This window comes from Peromyscus eremicus, chromosome 8b, assembly GCF_949786415.1.
Source record: "Peromyscus eremicus chromosome 8b, PerEre_H2_v1, whole genome shotgun sequence".
NCBI lineage: Eukaryota > Metazoa > Chordata > Mammalia > Rodentia > Cricetidae > Peromyscus > Peromyscus eremicus.
Genome location: NC_081424.1, coordinates 22,562,841 through 22,577,822, shown reverse-complemented (window position 1 = coordinate 22,577,822; position 14,982 = coordinate 22,562,841). Strand labels below are relative to the sequence as shown.

General features: G+C 41.1%; 1 long non-coding RNA gene across 1 annotated transcript; it reads right to left on the bottom strand.

The window, feature by feature from the left end:
- Positions 1 to 9,006: 9,006 nt before the first annotated feature.
- On the bottom strand, positions 9,007 to 12,748 carry LOC131918348 (uncharacterized). Its single transcript, XR_009380959.1, has 4 exons — positions 12,638 to 12,748; positions 11,054 to 11,190; positions 10,341 to 10,454; positions 9,007 to 9,070 (listed from the first exon to the last, which is right to left on the bottom strand). It is a non-coding gene; the product is annotated as an uncharacterized LOC131918348 (long non-coding RNA).
- Positions 12,749 to 14,982: the final 2,234 nt, after the last annotated feature.

The window sequence follows — 14,982 nt, the reverse complement described above, 5'->3', positions numbered from 1 at the left end:
AAATGATTAACCTGTTCTATAAAAGTTGCACTAATAAGGAATAAAAGTACCATCAAAAACCATGACCTTTGTAAGTGTCCAGAGAGATGTGTGAGCAACTATGGCCCAGGTGGTAAGGATGAACTGAGGCAGGTGGGTAGAATTAAATGGAATGGTATTCTAAATGGTATTAAATTCTAAAAGTATAAGTAAGAAAATGCACTATCAGATGGTACATTGAATAGACAAGACAATGTTAAAAACATGGTTCTTGTTATCCTGAAGAGATGAGTGGTTGCATGTGTATTATTATGTATTTGTTTTTGCAGCATTGGGGATCAAGTGCAGGACCTCATGCATGCTAGGCATCCACTCAAACTGAGCTGCACTCCCAATCTAAAATACTTGGTTTTCAGATGCAAAGGATTAGAAGTATGACTAGAATACTGGAAAGTAAAAGTACCATTTTAGGTTGGCTAAATTTACATTACTCACTTCCAATGGAGATAAAGATCAAGCAGTCCTTGAGCTGTCTGTATCTATATGACATTGGGGCTTAAGCAGTAGCCAGAAGTTACTGTACGCTGAACAGTGAGTAAGGCAGGTCTGAGGGATGTTGGATTTGAATTCCCTTTGTGAATGAATCTCTGTTGCATATTCTGAGTACTTTGTGGAGAAAGAAAACGAAGGAAAGACTGATGTCAACTTTACTCTTCAACCAACATATACTGGATATTTTTAGGCAGCTTTCATGTTTACTCAAATGATGCTTATGCCACCTTTCTGAAGGAAGTACGGTGGATCATCCCCCCTTAAATGGTGGATAGATTCAAAACAATGGAAAAAACACAGAAAGTACTAGAATCCTCTGAGTTGCTGTTGTGTTGCCAACCTTAAACAAGACCCTGTGTTGATCCTAGAATCAGATGTGTTTCATATTTCCAGCCAAGTTTCATTGCAAGATACCTCATCCAAAAGACAGTCTAATTTTACAAGCTGTCTCCTACCCAGACCACTGTTCAGAGGAAATTTGACTTTCTGTTTTCACCAGGACCCCCAAAGCAGGAACCGTGACCAGTGGTCTGCTCTCGAATGCACACTTCCTGTCTAGGACCAGGAGCAGAGCAGAGCACATCCCACAAGCAAGGCCCTATCTTCCCAGGAGTAGATGCAGCAGGTCACATTTATAGGAAAGTAAAGAAACCCAAAAGGGTTACTTTTCTAGTCATTGTTAGTGATATGATATTCTTCGATATTTTGATTTCTTTATTTTCTTATTAGACTAGATTAGAAACTCACATTTTACTAAAATGGCAATGCTCATTGTCAAGTACAAAAGAGACTCCAATTCTCTGAACTCCAAAATACCCAGAAATGAGCTCAGCCTGGACTATAGGAGGATTTCTGGCAGCATTCCTTAGGAACTTGCGAATCTGTTCCTGTCTACCAAACGAGTCATTTCCCTTACTTCCAGCAAAATGGACACATGGCTCTCCAATTAGCATATACCTATGGCGTCTATGAGCATATCAAAGTCCATGCTAGCTTCTAGCTCCCTCAGTCCCTACTCACAAGCATTTGTTAGACATTTCAAAATCCCCACAAAGTCTCCTGGCCACTTCTTCCCCCAGCTACTCATCCTTCCTATATCCCGGCTAGTCTCACTATGCTTTCTCTGTTCTATACCCAGTCTGTCCTTTCTCACAGATAGCACTGGCCATGTCCAGTCTGTCGGTCCTGTCCAGTCTTCTTTCTATCTCTGCACTAGACTCTTCCAAATGCCTCTGGACATTTTCTTTCTCTTAATTAAAATGAAAAGCTTCCCCTTAAGCGTATGATAGAGCAGTTATGTCAGAAGTTTCTTATTGCACCCCTCTCACATACATCTGGTGCCAAGCTTGTATACACTAATGTACCTTTAGTGATTTGTCTTTCAAAACCCTCTTCTGTTGTTCTTTCTTTCTCTTTCTTTCTTTCTTTCTTTCCTTCTTTCTCTCTCCCTTTCTTCCTTTCGCTCTTTTTTCTTCCATTCCTTTTCTTTTCTTTCTTCTTTTTCTTAAAACGTCTGTCATGCCCAGTTTGATTAACTGACACAGAACTCCCAATATTTATTATCCAAAGCCTAATTACTACTAAGTGTTACCTGATACATCCCCAATCCAGGCCAGCCTAGGCTACATGGCAAGACCCTGTCTCAAATAAGGAAAAAAGATCAATAAAAGAAGAAAATAGCCAAATGAAGCATCACTGAAGTGACCTCTTGCTCCTCCCCCAAACAGTAAGAACTACAGCTGCTCTGATAGGCTAATTCGCATCATTTGTCCACATCAGAGGAAAGACTGACCACTCCCTGAGGGCCTGGTTTCCTTCATCTTACATTCCTAGGGCTACACGATAGTGCCGGTGCACAGCTGCTCAACATCTTCATGGAATCGAGTTTAATGTTACTTCCTAGCTGGAGGCTAGAGGGTTACTAAACAAGGAGACCAACTGCTTCCAGACATTCATCCTAATCCTGGAAGGGTTTAGCCCTGGGGACATGACGGATAATGCTTAGTTAGGTGGCTTCCCTTTGTCATGACTGGGGAGAAGGGCTGTATCCTAAGCATTTCTGAGAACTAGGGGATTGTCTTTTGCTCCAGAATGGGGATGGCTTGTGGGAGAGTCTCTACTACTACTTTTCCTTTCTTGTCTTTGTCCTGCACACAGAGCTTCCTTCAGGACAGAATGGTGCTCTGTCAAAGTTCAGAGTCCATTAGTATTCTCTTCTGTTAGTCTGATTCTAATTAGAGCACTACAGTCATGGTTTTTCCTAGCTGAAAGGAAAACCTTTTATATTAAAAAAAAAGAAGAGGAAAAAAATCACCCACAAGGCTTAGCGGTTCACATCCTCCTCTTCTTAGCTTAGGGGTGTACTTCTTTAACACTTCAATAAAATTTTATTTGGTTGCTTAAACAATAGCAACAACAGAAAAACTTGTAAAGCAATTGCAAATGGTTCTCCTTTCTGGTAGAAGCCCTGTTTAAGGAGGCAGAATGGTCCCTGGTGATCAGGGTCCTAGACTGAGCCAAGCAGCACCCTGGGAAGTCTGACTTCTTGTTTCCCCCCTCTGACCAAGTCATTCTTAGTTACTCCCTCTGGGCTTCTGTATCTTTATCGATAACACAAATCCATCTCAAGGCTCTATAGTGGGATACATGCTGCCTGTTTTACAGAGTGATTAGCAACAGGAAGTTTAACCTGGGCAGAAGTGGTGGTGCACACCTTTAATCCCAGCACTTGGGAGGCAGAGCCCGGCAGATCTCTGTGAGTTTGAGGCCAGCCTGGTCTACAGAGTGAGATCCCAGACAGGCTCCAAAGCTACACAGAGAAACTCTGTCTCGAAAAACAAAAACAAAAACAAACAAACAAAAAAGAAACATTAAGTTTAGGTGAATGGAATGATCAATAAAGAGTGGATAGATACTAAATGTTAACTAATATTAATAGTTTCACACAGAAAATAGGGATAAGCCTAAATTCATGGGGTTTTGTTTACATTTTATTTTATATTACCTGTGTGTATATGCTGTATGTGTGTGATTGTTGTGCCTGTGATTGTTGTGCCTGTGTCGCAAGACCCCCAAAAAGACCACCACAGAGCTGATATCCAATGCAAAACACACAGGGGTTTATTGATAACAAGCTGGCCTGGTCTTGGTCTGTGTCCAGCATCTGACATAGAGGGTGGAGGAGGACAGCCCTGAGCTCTCAGGATGAGGGGTTTTTAAAGGGAAAAGCCGCAAGCAAGGTGGTACAAGCCTTGGCGTCATATGATTGGGTGAAGGTGTGTAACCTTTGAATTTACTGGTTGGGGGTTACAGTTATCATTTTTGGGCAGGCCTGGACAAGTCCCAGGCTTTGTCCTTGAGCTGCCATGGAGGTTGGCTGGCCTAGCACATACTGACTGTGGGGGTTGATTCAGTGGCCCAGGCTCTGTCCTTGAGCTGCCATGGAGGCTGGCTGGCCCCACACATTCACATTGACCCATGCACATAGCTCTAAGTTGGTGAGGGGTCCCAGACAGTAAACAACTGGCTGAACCTTGAGCAGTCAGAGTATGTGCAGAAACAGAGCTACTGCAAGGACTATGTCTTTTGTTCATGGCCCTCCCAGAAACTGCTTGCTCAAATCTCAGGAAACTGAAATTGAGGCCTGATCTCTGAGAGAAGATAGACAGCCTGTTATGGCATCTGCTTGGTCCTTTCATACTGAGTGTGTGTACTGTGTGTGTGTGCTGTGTATGCTTCTGTGTGTGAGTGTGTGTGTGTGTGTGTGTGTGTGTGTGTGTGTGTGTGCTGTGTATGCTTCTGTGTGTGAGTGTGTGTGCGTGTGTGTGTGTGTGTGTGTGTGTGTGTGTGTGCTGTGTATGCATGCTGTATGGGTGTTCTATGTGTGTGTGCTATCTCTGTGTGTGTGCATGCGCGCTGTTTCTGTACGCTGTATGTGTGTGCTGTGTGTGTCTTCTGTGTGTGCTGTGTATGTACGCTGTGTATGTGTGCTCACATGCATGTTCCCATACGTTCCTGTCTTAGTTCAATTGATGTGAAGAGACACCATGACCAAAGAAACACATAAAAGAAAGAGTTACAGTTTCAGAGGGTGAGCCGTGACCATCTTGGTGAGGAACATGGCAGCAGGCAGGCAAGCATGCTGCTGGAGCAGTAGCTAGGAGCTTACTTATGATCCACTAACATGAGACAGAGAGACTGGAAATGTCATGGACTTTTGAAACCTCAAAACCCACCTATCCCCAGTGACACACCTCCTCAAACAAGGCCATACTTCCTAATCCTTCCCAAGTAGTTCTACCAACTGGACCAAATATTTAAATATGGGAGCCTATGGTAATCATTGTCATTCAAACCACCACAGCAACACACATGTAAAGGTCAGAGGACAACTTTTAGGAGTTCTGTTTTTTCTTTTTCTTTTTTTTCTTTTTTTTTTTTTTTTGTAGTTTTGGTGCCTATCTTAGATCTCACTCTGTAGACCAGGCTGGCCTCGAACTCACAGAGATCCGCCTTGGCTCTGCCTCCCGAGTGCTGGGATTAAAGACATGCACCACCACTGCTAGCAAGTTCTGTTTTTTTTCTATCCATCATGTGGCTGCTAGAAATCAAACTCAGGTTCAACCAGGAAGTGCCTTTACCCAATGTAACATCTTGCTGGCTATATTACTATGGTTTAAACAATAAGTTTAAGGTTGCATTAGATCATCTTGAATAGTTAATGCTGTCTCTGATAATTTTAAAACTGGTCATTTGAACTGATGACTTTAGTGTCATTTTAAAAAAAAAAGTCATCAAAAGAATTTTGTCTTGGGATTAGAAAAGAATTTCTGAAATTTTCTGAAAGGGTCCTAAACTTACTTCTACCTTTTATATGAAACAGCCTTCTCAGCATTGATAATTCTATAATTAAAGTGTCAATTAACCCTCATATATGTTGAAGATGCTCTATGACTTGTAGTTTTAAATAGTCAGTCAGGATTTAATACTTTATTAGTGTTATTAAAAATTGGCTTTCATCTTTAATAAATGGTACAATTATATGCGTACCAAGGAATTGTTTCAAAACAAAGTTCTTTATGATTTATTGCTAGCAACTCTTTAATTAGTATAGCACATCAAGTTTTATATACCTATATACCCAAGATTTCATATAAATTTCCTAGGCAAAAAGTGATGATAAATAGAAAAGGTCCAAGAAACCCTGCTTCACAGTGTGCAGATATCACTGACAAAATTACTCCCACATTTATCTCTTCATCTGTAATGGTTCTAAGACATGTCCAGAAATACTTTTATGTACCTTATCTGAAAGGTCGCATCAAATTCCTCCCCCTTTGATGACAGGTCACCTCTACTGTCTTGTTCACTTCTGATGAACAGACAAGGGCAGAAGTGATGCTGTGTGAACTAATTCCTAAGGATGAGTTGAGAAACACCACTCAGTTTCATCTTAGTTTTACTTTTCTCTTGGGACTTTCACCCTTGGAGGCCAACCTTGAGGTTGTGAGAAAGTCAAGCCACACATGGACAGGCCAGGTGAAGCTGTGGCATAGAGGACGGTCATCATTATCATCAGCAGACAACTCTAGTTGAGCCCTGCCTCTAGCTTTGGAAGTGCCCCAGTTGGTTCCAAATGAAGCAGAAGTTAACCCCCAAGAACCATCATTTGAAGTATAGATTTACACACAAAATAAATGGTTTTTGTTTTAATACACTAACTTTATGCATCAATCAATAACTCTAATAATGCCTCAACTCTACCTTAATATTAGAACATTCCCACTTAATAACCTCACTTCATTTATATTGTTGGAGCTTTAACTTAATGGCGGGGTGGTGGGGTGGTGGATAAACCTCATAGTTTCCCTCACAAGAGCCACTCACCTGCTATCTCCCATCTGCTCTGTCTTAGTCAAAGTCAACACCCCTCAGCTTGTTGCTCATGCAAGAACTAGGGCTCACCCATTAGTGGGACCTTTTCTCATACTGTACATGCTGCCTGTCAGCAATCTTGCAATGACTGCCTTTGAAATGTACCCTACCACAACAAGCTTTAGTATCTTACCTGTCTTATCCTATTGCGGAGATAGACGGTATAATTGTATGCATATCATAGTGTGGACTAGTGAGTTATCAGTACCGGGACACCCCAACAAAAACAACTTTAGACAAAAGAGGTGTGAGGGTCACACACAATTTCAGGTTATAGTCCATCTTTTTAGAAGAGTCAAGGGGCAGGAAGTCGTCGTCACTGGTAACACCCACAGTCAAGAACAGAAAGAGCTGCATGCATACATGTGCTTAGCTAGTATTCTTCATTTTGTCTACAACCCAAGCCCAGGGAATAAGGTCACCCATTTTTAGGCTGGTTCTTCCCACCTTAATTAATAAAATCAAGATAATTCCCCACAGACATGCACAGATCAACCTAATGGAGACAGCTCTTCGTCAGAGACCCTCCTCCTAGATGGTCCTAGACTGTGTCTAGTTGACAACTAAACTTAGCTTATTATCATTATGACCATCACTTCTTGTAATGTGGAGTGGTACAATAGCCTTCTAAAGAGCTTCGACACATTTACCCTGCTACTGTCTATTCTCTAGACAAGTATCTTCTGTCCACACACTTGAAGGGTTTCCCATAACACTTACGACAGTGTGCAAGCCCTGCTAGAGCTGAGCCTGCCTCACAGAGTGAGCCCTGTCTTCTCCAGCTTTATCTCCAGACAGTTGCTCATGCGGTTCAAGTGCATCTGTCATGGTGGTTTTTCTACTTTCCCGGGAGCTAGCTATGTTCATGCTTGTCCCAGACTGGCCTGTTCATCTCTCTAAAGAACTCTCCTCCCTGACTCTGACAGTTTTGGGATATTCAGGTCTCTGCTCATATATCAGGTTCCCTTACTCCTTTGTATCTCATGTGTAGCTGGAGTTTTCCAGTCCCACCTGGCTCCCACGGTCCCACAGTCCCAAGTAACCACACAGAGATTTATATTACTTATAGTTCTTATATCTTAAATTAACTCATTTCTATTCATCTATAAGTTGCCATGTGGCTTGTGGCTTACCAGTACTTTACATCTTACTTCTCATGGTGGCAGCTGGCAGCCTTCCACCTCCCAGCCTTCTCCTCTCTCGTTAGTCCACCTACACTATACTTCCTGCCTGGCTACTGGCCAATCAGCATTTTATTTATCAATCAATCAGAGCAACACCTTCACAGCATACAGAAAGACATTCCTAGCACTCAGGTGTGTGGAGAAGGGGTCCCTTTTTCTTACTCTAAAGCACTGTTGGAAAACAAAGATATTTATTTTCTATCTCTCAGGCAATAGTTCAGGTTTCCTTCACATAAACACTGTCCCTGTCCTTTATGCTTATGAATTATCATACTGGAAGGAATTCTTGCTACCACCGACAGCATTCCATATATATATATATACCTGACAGATAAACTGGAGGGAAATTGTTTAGTCAATGATTAAATGCAATCAGTTAATTGAATCAATTTAGTTCAAAATTTGCAAAATATTTTATTGATATTCAAGCTATTTCCATAAAAGGAAATTTGCCCATTTTCTCTTCAGTGGGAATAACCAGGCTTCCCCCAAAGGCTTGGTTTAACTCAGAATTATTTTGAGATTATTTATTAAGATTCAGCCAAGTAATTTTTAAACTTTAAAAAAATTTTACATTTGTTTACTCAGTGTGTGTGTGGGTGTGTTTATGTGTGCACATGTAACATACATACTGTGTGCATGTCACAGTAGACATGTGAAAGTCAGAGGACCACCTTCGGCTATAAGTTCTGGAGATTGTATTTAAGTCAGTCTTTGCAGGAATAGCCATTATCTGCTGAACCATCTCACTGCCTCCAGTGTTTAGATAATTTGTGACTGTGATGTATATGAAAGTCTTGGATTTAAGAATAATTAGAATATTAAAATATGTAACAGTGTAGATGTAACAGTCTTACCAAATAAGAAACACAAAGCCAAATGCAGAGTTAAAAACCCAAGAGGTCAGAGCAGTAGCTAAGAGCTGATGCTTAAAACTGCCTTCTTACCCTTCCTGCTGCTGCCGTCCTTCCGCTCAGAAAGAGGTCTACTTCCTGTGTATCTGTCTTTTTATTGACTTTCTGTTCTGCCTTCTTATTGGTTGTAAACCCAACCACATGACCTCCTTGTCACTGCCTGTCTATACAAACCTCTAGGTCTCTATGGTTGGTATTGAGATTAAAGGCATGTGTCTCCATGCTTGCTGTATACACAGAGATCTGCCTGTCATGATTAAATGTATGCCACCACTGCCCAGCTTCTGCTATGGCTTGCTATTAGCTCTCATCCCCAGACAACTTTATTTATTAACATACAAATAAAATCACATTTCAGCATGAACAATATATCACCATATAACAGTATTAATAATATGCTTATGGTCCACTTACATACTCAAATTTACATTTTTTTTGCCTTACCATGTATATTACTTTCTGATTTGTTCAGTCACTTCTTGTTTATGGCTTCAATAGTATGAAGAACTGTAAAAAAGGGTAGTGATTTTAACCTGCTAGCAAGCTACAAGCTAGTCTCTGTAAATTCAAGGATGTTGGCTAAGACATGAAACCAGGACAAAACAAATATGGTTTACTGATCACAGTAATAGCTGGAACCAAGATATCTGCACTAATTCTTGGGGCTTAAATTCCACAGGTAACATAACAAAGACCAGAAGACGTGTTCAAAAGATTGTGTCAGAAGCGAAATCCTGAGTTTAGGAGGTCTTGCCCTCCAAAACTACTATTAGAGTAGTAGTACAGCTACTCTAATTCAGAAAAAAAGCATTACAGTTATTGAACTGGTTGAAAAAGAAAACTGCTTTTTTTCCTCCTAAGAATGATATTAACCATCTTTCAAAGCTATTTGTTTTGTAATACATACATAAGACAAGGTCTCAAGTAGATGTGGATGTCCTTGAACTCGGTGTGTGACCAGGCTGGCCTCTAACTCTCAGCAATCCCCGTTCCTCTGCCTCCAGAGTGCTGGTATTAAACACATACACCACCCTGATGCCTGTTTTTTTTTTTTTTATGAGATTTTTGAAAAGTGAGTCCAGAAGAAGGCTGGCAGTCTGTTTGTTTTTTTTAAAATATGCAGAGACTGGGTAAGGAATTGTCTTCTACAACGCATTAAAAATGTCATTGTAAAGCTGCGTGTTGATGCCTTCATCCTCAATGTGATGATATCTGTAGATGACACATTTGGAACATAGAGAAGGCTGAAGGAAGCCATGAGGCTGGAGCTCTCTGGATGATACTGGACCTTGTAAATGTCTAATAAGAGACCTTGTTGCTCTTTTCCCATACAGACTCAAAGAAGTTATGTGAATGCATGACAAGATGGCAGCCAAAGTTCTTCAGACTAGAAATGCGTTTGTGGCACCGTGATAGTGGCCTGTCTAGCTTCTGGACGTGTGAGAAGCGTGTTTCTGCTGTTTAAACTCTGTGGTAATTTGGTACAGCAATGAAAGCTGGCAAAACATAGCAGATGTTTCCCTACATCATCTTTTCCTCTGCTCCTCTTCCTTTTCCTTCTCTTAAATAAAGGATTCTTTTCTTAATACAGGTATCCGTTGAAAGTATTTTTCCAGGGAGTCACTAGGAAAAAACCTACCATTACTGAAAAACTATTAAGCTAGCACATCAAAGGAAGAGAGACCCCAACATTGACGGACCGTCCGTCAGCTACTTACTACTTTGTGTATTGACTTTAAACAAAGTTTCATCATACAGAAGGGGAGTTGAAACTCACATATCTCCAGTAGAGTGACTCACTGACACACCAGGTAAGCAGTCCTGCTGTTCTTCTGCCTGCCCATCTGCTATGTCTGCAAATCATGGTTCAGAATAGTGGTCCAGTGTGATGCTGAGAAGTAGAAACAGACCAAATGGATCAGGGATGAAAAAGTCGGTGTTACCCTTTAACGCCAGATGTGGTGACTAATTGCTCAGAAATGATGGTTTTTTTTTGTTTTGTTCTGTTTTTTCAGGGTATGTCTGTAAGGTATTATGCCTTAGCAGCTATTTTGATCACATAGTCAGACAAATCTCATTAAGAAAAGGTTCCAGAGGCCAGGACGTTTGAAAAGAACTTTCTTTGTTCTGACGTACTCATATCCATCACTGTATTGGGGATTCTCCAACTTTGTCTTAATCTTTACTATGTGTCATAATGCTCATCTTGGACATACAACCTGCTGAGCAGGTGTAAAAATGAAAACTATCTTTTTCTTTTTTTATGAAGTTTCCTGGTGAGCAATGTAATTTCAAAATTGATATAAAATTCTGGATCAGCTGCTTCATTTCACCCAACCCCTGTGAGAGGAAACTCATAAGATTTAATGAAATTTCCAAGGTTTTACTAACTTCACAATAGACTTTACTGTTTGTTATCCAGCATATTCCATTTGCCTTACGGATACCAAAGCCCTCCCCCTGGAAATGTTACATCACCCAGCCTCTTACCAAAACTAATGCTGGAACATGGTTTCCCAGGTTCTCAGATGATCTCAGGTTCAATTATCAGCTAAGACTGTCAATTAATCTCAGTAGAGGATTACTGATGAATACCTCTGGGTGTGTCCAATCCTGACAACTCTGACCTAACAAATAGATAAATCACTTGATAGTATTATTGACAGATGATGAAAGTTAAGAAGTGGATCCCAGGAGGAGAAAGTGGGTCACTGAGGGTATATACTTGGGACCTATATCTCTCTAACTGCTTCCTGTATACTTCTTCTCTTGCTTCTTGTCCACCATGGAGAAGATCCTCTGTGACTTACTGCTCTGACATTTTGCCCAAGTGTGTGGACTGAACATGGACAGAAACTTCAGAATCAATTTTTCTTCCCTCCATTTGAATCAGATATTTCTTCACAACAATATAAAAAGAAAAAGACATTTTTCTGTCTTACTCTCAAGCTATTACCATTTTACTATTAAATAGTTTCCCTTCCTACTTGAGGCAAACACACCTTGGACACTAAGTGTGCCAATTAGCTTTTGTCAATGATACAAACTGGAGCCACCTGTGAAGAGGGACCGTCAGTTGAGGAATCACCTCCATCACGTTGGTCCATGGGCATGTCTGTAGGGTACTTTCTTTATTAATGGTTGATGTGGGATGGTCCAACCCACCTGGGCAGGTGGTCCTGGGTTATTTAAGAAAGCTGACTGAGGTCAGGCGGTGGTGGTGGCACACGCCTTTAATTCCAGCACTCAGGAGGCAGAAGTAGGTGGATCTCTGCGAGTTCGAGGCCAGTTTGCTCTAAGAGTGAGATCCAGGATAGCCATGGCTACACAGAGAAACTCTCTCTCTCAAAAATGAAAACACACAAAAAAGAAAGAGAGAGAGAGAGAGACCAAGAAAATTGACTGAGCAAGCCACAGACACAAGCCAGTAAGCAGCTCTCCTCCGTGGTCTCTGCTTCAATTCTTGCCTCTAAGTTCCTGCTGTGGGCTCCTGACCCTGAAGATGAACTACAATATGGAAGTGTAGGCCAAATGAACCCATCCTCCCAAAGTTGTTGACTACAGCAGAAACCATGCTAAGACATTAAATATATAGTTAAAAATTTCAGTATTTGCCCTGGAGGAGATTGGATTGGGGGGCGGGCTGGGGGGAAGGTGAGAGGGGCGGGAGGGGGGAGAACAAGGGAATCTGTGCCTGTATGTAGAACTTAAGTGTATTGCAAAATAAAAATTAAAAAAAAAACATAGCAGAAAAATTTAAAAAAAATTTCAGTATTATCGGTGATAAAGACATGGTGTAAAATTTAAACATTAGAGATGGTGCTAAGTGGTGGACTTAACCACTTTTATTCTCATTTAAATTTTCCTGGCATAAGAAATGGAAAAATCAAGACAGTTTTTGCACTGGTTCCCTTTAAATCCTAGACTCATGTTTTATTTCCTAGGAAATGCTTTAGGATTATTTTAGCAATATTCCTACTCTTGCCCCAGCAGCCTTGATTTCAATCCAGAATCCTGTGTCATTTTATTGTACATAGCCACCCATGGCCATCTCCCAGTTGGTTTGGCACTGACCCACAACGTTGCCATAAGTCTGTCATCCCCTGATGGATATCCCAGGCTGCACACATTCCACATGGGGACCCAATGTGAGAGGGAAAACGTGCCCTGTGACACTGTGACATTGTCTGCCGAGGATGTCAATTCTTTGTGAACATTCCCACGGAGAACCCGACCTCTGTTCGTCACAAACAGGAACTGTCTTTCCTTTTTCTTTTTCTTTTTTTTTAAACCGGAAGGTAGAGTGAGAGAGGAAACAGTGTTGATTTCTGGGAGAAGGGCTGTGGGAAGTACAGTTTGCTCTTGGAACAATCATGGGAAGCTCCACGGAGCATGTCCTTTTTACTCAGTATAATAGAAATCACTTCCACTCGTCTGAGTAGACAGCAGTTCAAAGACAGGACACAGCGTCCCGAAGCTCTGGCAACTTTTGAACAGTGTTTTTCTCTTTCTCACTGGCAAACTGAAAGAGTCTCCATGTAGGTAAATTAAGCCACGTGGGTCTCATTTTTATCTGACCCTACTGCTTTCCTTTCGAATTAACTGGACTGACGTATCTGGTCCCACTCGTTTATTCAATGCACTTACACTAAACATTTTCTTTGTATTGAGCTGGGTAGTACAGATCTACAAATGAGTAAGACACTTGCACTCCCGAAGTACATAATCCATGTAAATACATGAATTGAAAACACACCATTCTGGAGAGCAGTTAGGAAGGAAACAGGCAACCAAACGGCTGATATCTGTGCCAGAGAAATTCCCACCTAAGCTTTTCTGGGCTCACAGACTGGGAGATTCAGCCCTTTTGAAATCATGTAATATGTTATTTACAGGGCAGAATCCACCCTGCTGGAAACAAACAAGGAGATATTGTGTCACTGTTGGAATCAAAGGACTAGGAATGACAAAAGGACATGAACACGTGTTTAAAACACACAATATCAAGCGATTTTAAAAATGAAAGAAATATAGCAATCTGAAATAATGACATAAGTGTAAATTATCACAAAAGCATACATACCCACAATGTTCATCTGCTGTACAAAATAAAAAGAGAAATGCATTAAAATGACAATTTCTATCATCGAGAGCTATAGGAATGGAGACAGTGGATAAATGAAGTAGAAAAACAAAGAAGTATGACCGAAGGAGCTTTTTAGACCACTGTTGACTATGTGACAGAAACTGGAGAGTGTGAATAATTCAAGCCATAAAGAAAATACCGAACTGGATGCGGGGGGGGGGGGGGGGGGTAGGGGGTAGGGGGGACAAGTAGCTACAGTGAAGATCAGCTTAGAATAGCACTTTGGTGCAGGGAGGGTTAATAAAGCCTAGTGGATCCAGGAAAATGTCCATCCCAGAAGAAACATCTAGAAAGAGTGTTAGACACCCAACCTCACAGCTGTCCCATGTCTCTTGACACACTAGTTCCTCCTTGCCCTTGAATATGAATTCAACTTCATCCTAGTAAGTTAATTTATTATTACTGAAGTCTTTCTTCCCAACAACACTGATAAGTTATCTAATTCATACCACATTAAATGGGGTACGAGCTGCTGCAGATTAGAACACAGATTAGAAAGTCATTCTTTCCTATGGATCAGTGTTGAGATAGAGTGTAGATGCTGAGAGCCCCTGCCTTGACTATCCCACTCTGTCTCACTCACGTGAACACGTGCTAGTCATCCCATTATGATTTATCTACAAAATTAGCACATAGGCACTGGTACTGTTTTGCTTTATTTGCTTTTATGGTACAACCTCGTATTTCCCACCCAATGATTAGGTAAGTCCCACCTCTTTATTCCATTGTCTTTCTGGAAGTGTGTTAGCTGGTTCTGCCCATTGCCCTTACGAATCAGAGTCCTGCTATGTGCCTAGCAAGACCAATCTGCCTTGTCTGCCTTACTAGTCCTCCATCTCCCTCTTGATTTTCAACACAATCCACAGTGACTTTATTTTTCTGTAACCTATCTGCCTAGCCTTCAGCATCAATGCCAAAAATCTCCCCAAAGTGTATCTAAGGCCAGCTTGTGAAAGAGGCACAGTGTAAGTAATCATGCCAAAACCCCTGAAGTCAGAGACCCTGGGTTCACATACAAATGTTCAATTAACTCACTGTAAAGGCACGGGCAAGTAAGTATTCAGTGGTGCCTGTGGGATGAAGTAGTGAATGATGTCTCTTAGGGTTTTAAGGTTGCTTTAAGCATTAAAAGAATCAATCTGTGCAAAGATTTTAAAACAATAGCTGGTGTGAAATACAGGCTCTAAAATTTAGTCAATGATTTTTACTATTTCCAAGTTTTATCCTGCCTGAGAGGCCTCTCTTCTTTTCAACTTCGATGCTGGAGCTAGGG